This window comes from Syngnathus typhle, linkage group LG3, assembly GCF_033458585.1.
Source record: "Syngnathus typhle isolate RoL2023-S1 ecotype Sweden linkage group LG3, RoL_Styp_1.0, whole genome shotgun sequence".
NCBI lineage: Eukaryota > Metazoa > Chordata > Actinopteri > Syngnathiformes > Syngnathidae > Syngnathus > Syngnathus typhle.
Genome location: NC_083740.1, coordinates 23002838 through 23008837, shown reverse-complemented (window position 1 = coordinate 23008837; position 6000 = coordinate 23002838). Strand labels below are relative to the sequence as shown.

The 6000-nt window shown below is 42.2% G+C and overlaps 1 protein-coding gene across 11 annotated transcripts in view; it reads left to right on the top strand.

The window, feature by feature from the left end:
• The first annotated feature begins 1649 nt into the window (after positions 1 to 1649).
• Positions 1650 to 6000, top strand: part of LOC133152030 (palmitoyltransferase ZDHHC5-A-like) — a 240863-nt gene continuing 236512 nt past the window's right edge. For 9 of the 11 annotated variants that reach the window (XR_009714035.1, XM_061275518.1, XM_061275523.1 and 6 more), the window contains exon 1: positions 1650 to 2115. The gene's annotated coding sequence lies outside the window, so the exon portion shown is untranslated. The remainder of the gene's footprint in view (positions 2116 to 6000) is intronic. The other 2 variants (XM_061275519.1, XM_061275520.1) reach the window with 2 other exon arrangements.

The window sequence follows — 6000 nt, the reverse complement described above, 5'->3', positions numbered from 1 at the left end:
TTTAACAGCCCTTTTCTGGTAAAAGTGATCCGGGATGGACAGCAGAGGACACAGAAAACACACAAAATAAGACAAAGAAACAGAGAGCGACTCACCGTGGCTGCCATCCGCGGCGCCATCATATGACTCATTTCAAACGATCACAATCATTTTTTAACCCTAACATGGTGGAAATATGGTCTTCCTGAGTCAGCCTTAACCTTTCAAACTGTAAAAGTGTTGTCCAGTGAGAATTATAATGTTTAGGTCTTTTTTTTCCACACCGCTGACATAAATGAACTTGCTGTTGAATGTGTCTACTGCTTCACAGCATGCGTCACGCAGGCAGGGTTTCAAGATGACGCCGGTCGAGTGAGTTGGACAATCTTTCTATAGATAGGGCGCTGGCCTCACTTGCCTACGTTGCCTGTTCCTGTAGACTGCATAGTACTATTGTAAATGTTGTACCTACATGTACATGACTACTGTACATGAACATGCTACAAAAATGATGAGTCCTAAAATCACTGTCACTGCTTATTGTTGGTTAGTATTTGGGGCCCCGCCATGGGTGAGGGGAAACAAAAACTGTTTAGCCTTTAGTCGCACACACTGGGGTCTCTTCATCACAAATTCCTAGGACTAATTTCAGTAGTAGTACATCTCTGAATATGCTTATCATCACTAACCTTTTGTTGTGTATCGTCACCTTGCTAGAATGATGGTCACAATTTTTTTTTTAAACTATTAAATAATTTTATAAAAAAGAAATTATTAAATAATTTTGTAAAAAAATCACAATAATATTATGAAAAATTATTTTTTCCTTAATCATTCTCTCAGAATGCGGGACAGGGACATCTCTGCTAAAATTACCTCCATCCTAGATGAACAGATCCTACAATATTATTAATACAGTAGTGTGGTGAATTCTCTTCGATGGTCAGCTGGTGTTCCAAACAAAATGGTGAAAAAGTGGCTGGCTTGGGGAAGGAAAACTTCAGTCACACATGGCTGATTGGGGAAAGATTTTATTCAACCGATGTCAGAGAGAAGTGTCTCGCGCCCTAGCCAAGATGTCGAGTTCCCTTGTCTACTCTCGCCCTAAACTTTATACTCTTGCGCTTCCCTCCACGCGGGAGCGCGCACATGGGGCTGTTGGCTGACCTATGACCGCGCAGCCTGCCTCCCTACCTCTACATGGTGGTATCTTAGCAGTTGTTAATGGAAGCCAGATGTGTCTGGCGCCAATGAGTCTACCTTCCTGGACCAAGCCCCAAACAATCCCACACGAACCTGACCCAAACATGACCCGGTCACACTTAGGCTTACTAGTGAGATAAACTTTGCATGATACCAGAATAAAAATACACCACAGTAGTACTAATTTTTAATGAATAAAATAAATGCAGCATTTGGTTTGAAGTCCGAGAGCGGTAGGGAGGTGTGGTGGTGATGGCGCTATATAATTTTGGACGTGTTCGGCAATTCACTCCAGAGCGCGCTCGAATTTAAGTGTGACTGTTCGAAAATTCTTGCTTTGCTAATTTTTTTTCGTTCAGAAATTCAGAGTGCACCAAAAGATGAGTGTCAGTGGGTGTACTCGGCGTGCTGGCTGCATTCGGAAAATAAGGGGAGCGGAACTCTCCGAACACACCCACTCGCAGAGTAATGCAATGGGGATCAGTGTAAATTTCCGAACGCGCCCATTTTCACCCAATGAAGACTGTTTCTTTTGTGACTGATGTTGGAGACGTCAGTTTTGGGATACAGATGAATAGCTGCCTCTGGGGAGTCCCCTGAAATATCGGAATCTCTTCCAGCCACGAATGCAAGAACCGACACAAATGCACGCAGTTTATCCCCTCATCATCCATCGTTAACCCAGAATATGCCTAATGTACGGAACGGTAAATTAGCTTGGCTCGTTAGCCTGCCATTTCTATAGCACCGTATTTCAATAAAGGAAAAGCTATCCTCGTGTATCGAGCGCACGCATTTTCCAAACCTATCGACTAGACTTTACGCGGGTATGATCGATTGGTGCTTCCATTATCTGATACATCGAAACGACAGTCATAATTTGGATTAACCGCAACACTGTTGGACAGAGAGCTATTGTTTGAGCCTTCACAGGTGAGTTAAAATTTGAACACTAATCTGCTGTGTTCCAAGAACGATATATATGTATGTATATACTGTATATTATAGTCCTAGTCATAATCAGTACTGTTATAATTTTGCTGTAGTGTAGCCTGCCCACCCCTACACTGTATCTATTGACCAATTACTACGGGCCACTTCGCTCAAAGGGGTGTAACGTATTGAGTTTTTTTTCTTTTACCTTTGGTTAGTATTTTGTATTGGTTTCAAGTATGCTCACTACTGAAGCAGTGAACACAGTGATGTCTTTGCTTCCCTTCCATAACATTATTTAACTCTACTTTTCTTGTGTAGTTTGAGTGCTGAATTCACACTGAGTCGATTTCTAAACCAAATGTCCTTATGGTTTAATTTCTACTATTTTCTCAAAGAAAGTAAATCCAAAATTTCAACCAATTCGAACATATACCCATTCATTCATAGCAGAAGCTATTTTACACATTCCAAAAACTGCTATTTTTAACATAGTTCTTTTTTTTATGTGACCCGAAATTGTCATACAAATGAATTTGGGCATTTTAGGGCTGAAATGGTTGGCATAATAACTATACACAATCAGTTTAAGCAAAATTTCTGTATCAAAGATTTGCAGTTTTCTTTTTTTTTTCACGGAAACAAATGTTATTGCAACATCACACAGGACTCCAACACTTTGTGTACAAAACGTCTATGCAATGCTGGTGAAATAAGAGGAAAGAGTGTGTGATAGAATTGAGATTAAGCAAGAGAATTAACACTTATTAAAGAAGACGATAGTGTAATATGTCTACTTCAAAACAAAGAGCTAAGTAATGCCACTAACAATGCCAATTTAACATTTTATGGTTGAGAAATGTATCATTATCTCGTGGACTGTTAGATATGAACATTCAAGGTATTAATATTGATGATTAAGACATCATAAGCTACAGTATCTCACAAAAGTGAGTACACCCTTCTCATTTCTGCAATGTTTTAATTATATCTTGTCATGGGACAACACTGAAGAAATGAAACTTTGATCCAATGTTAAGTGGTCACTGTAGAGCAGGTGTGGCCAACTCGCGGCTCGTGAGCCGCATGCGGCTCCTTGCCGGGTTTCATGCGTCTCCTTTACGTTCATATCAACATTTGTGGGTTTATTTGTTTGTTTGTTTTTGTGCGTGTTCGCTTCGCTTGAGTTCCATATGGTATTTTCGTCAAACGCGCATGCGCATGCGGTGAAATCCCGCAAAGGAGGAGGGGCAAACCCATTCGAGGAAACAAATAGTGTCAATTTTGCTCTCAAAATGGTAGGGAGAAAATACACAGCTAAACGAAAATATGAAGATAAACACGTAAAGCGTCAAATCTTCAGCGCCACTTCAGCTCACTTCATGCTAATATCGAGCGACTTTCCAAAAGGGACTGAATTTCGCAAGCGCAAGTTGGACATTTTGAAAAGTCCGGCAGAAAAACAGGTACAGTTTTCCCCAAAAATTACGAAGCACTCAGAGACTGTCACACTTGCATCGCATCAACTGGCTTGGAACATTGCACGGACTAAAAAGCCATACAATGAAGGGGAGTTTGTTAAAAAATGCCTCAGTGACGGTGCTGAAATCTTGTCTCCTGAAAACGACAAACGAAAACAAACGGTATCAGACATCCAACAAAAACAATTGCTTCTAGTAGCAACAACGGAATACAAGCCAGATTTGAAGATGATTTTCAAGGGAAGGAATGCACTAAGCAACATGCATAGTAAGTGAATAAACGCTATTGTAAATTATTATGTTTTTGTTTGTGGACTTTGTTGAACTGAGAGTTTGTGTGTGAGACAGTGCACACAATGTTCATTGTTGAAAATGACTGGCCTGTGGTCATAGTACTGTAGGAGTCCATCCATCCATCCATTCTCTGTACCGCTGTATCCCCACGGGGGTTGCGGGCAGTAGGTGGGGGACACTCTGAACCGGTTGCCAGCCAATCGCAGGGCACACAGAGACGAACAACTATCCGCACACGCACTCGCACCTAGGGGAAATTTGGAGCGCTTAATCGGCCTACCAATCATGTTTTTGGGGATGTGGGAGGAAACCGGAGTGCCCGGAGAAAACCTACGCAGACACGGGGAGAACATGCAAACTCCACACAGGGAGGACCGGAGGTGGAATCGAACCCGCACCCTACTGTAGGAGCCAGAGGTGTGTGTGTGTGCACGCGCGTTTGTGTGTCTGCGTGTGAGTGTGCGTGTGTGTGTGTGTGTGTGCGTGTGTGTGAGTGTGTGTGTGTGTGGAGGGGATGTTCATGGGTGCTCATGTGTATGATGTGGCTCTTTGCGATGACACAGTAAAAAATGTGACTCTTAGTCTCTGACTGGTTGGCTACCCCTGCTGTAGAGCTTGGATAGCAAAGTAAATTTATTGTTACTTCAAAGTACCGTTTTTTTCCATGTATAATGCGCAAAATTTAACTAATTTATTGTCCTAAAATCTGGGGTGCGCATTATACATGGGTACAAAAAAAAAAGAATTTTTTCATTTTTTTTTCATTTTTTAATCCGGATATCATACGGAGGCCGCCATTACAGATGTGCTTTCTTCTCTGCTGTTCACTTCAAACACGCTCCATACGAACACAATGCTCTCGTATCAGACGCTTGCTAGATCACCTGCTCGTTTGCTGTCACAATGTACCCTACACAAATCCGAAACATTTCTTTGCTATTGAGTATGCTAGCGCATGCACAGTGATAATGACCGGCAGAATAACATCCGGTTGTTCCCAAAGATGATCTTTTTTCTGAAATAATTTTACGTTCACGGACTTAAGTAGGAGTAAAAATTTGGGTGCGTATTATACATGGGTACAGGCTTTTTTCCAGGATCAACATGCCATTTTTAGGGTGCGTATTATACATGGGGGCGCATTATACATGGAAAAAAACGGTAACTCAAAATACAACTTTTGTGAGATACTGTATCTATTGTGTGACTGAACCTTCTTTGTCCTTCGATTCGTTCTTGGACATTGACCAATAAGAATACAGTACCATCGTACTCTGGATGTAAGATTGGAAATGGTGCACACAAACAAACAACCAAACAAAATGGCATAAAAAAAAACGGACAGTACATCAGTTTATCTCCGGTGGGACACGATATGGAGGAAACATTTGAGGAGTTGTGGGTGTAATGTCCTCCGCTAGTAATTGAACAGCGAATGTGGTGTCATTAGATACATTCATTGCTTCAAGTTCTTTCGGTAGAGGAAACAGTCCGTACTGCTTGTATATACTTAGTATGTTTGCATAAATGTGCAATGTTGTTAGAAGATGTTTCACAGTGTATTAGTCCCGCTCGTGAGCCTTGTGAGGAGAAGTGGTTGGAAAAAATGGATGAATGGATTAGTAACCTCTGTTGGTAAAAATTAGAAACTCCAGTCTTTTTCTTTGGATTGTTTTACATTATGTGTTCTACGTGCCCTCTCTGCATCCATTGCAGCCTGGTCATCCAAGCAAGAAACACCACACTGCCCCTTTTCACCATCCTGTAGCGGGTCTTTCTTTTGCCTTTTCTAAGCAGAGAAATATGCACATGCATGCAACACCTCAGTTGACATGACTCATCAGCAAACTTGACACACTGGGCCTCAGTACCTACCTCTGCAACTGGCTACTGGACTTCCTCTGTCAGAGGCCACAGGTGGTACGTGTTGGCGACAAAATCTCCGCCAGCATCACGCTGAGCACGGGGGCCCCCCAAGGCTGCGTGCTCAGTCCGCTGCTCTTCACCCTCTTGACGCACGACTGCACTGCAACCTACAGCGACAAACGCATAGTGAAGTTTGCTGACGACACGACTGTGGTGGGTCTCATCACCAAGGGAGACGAGACTC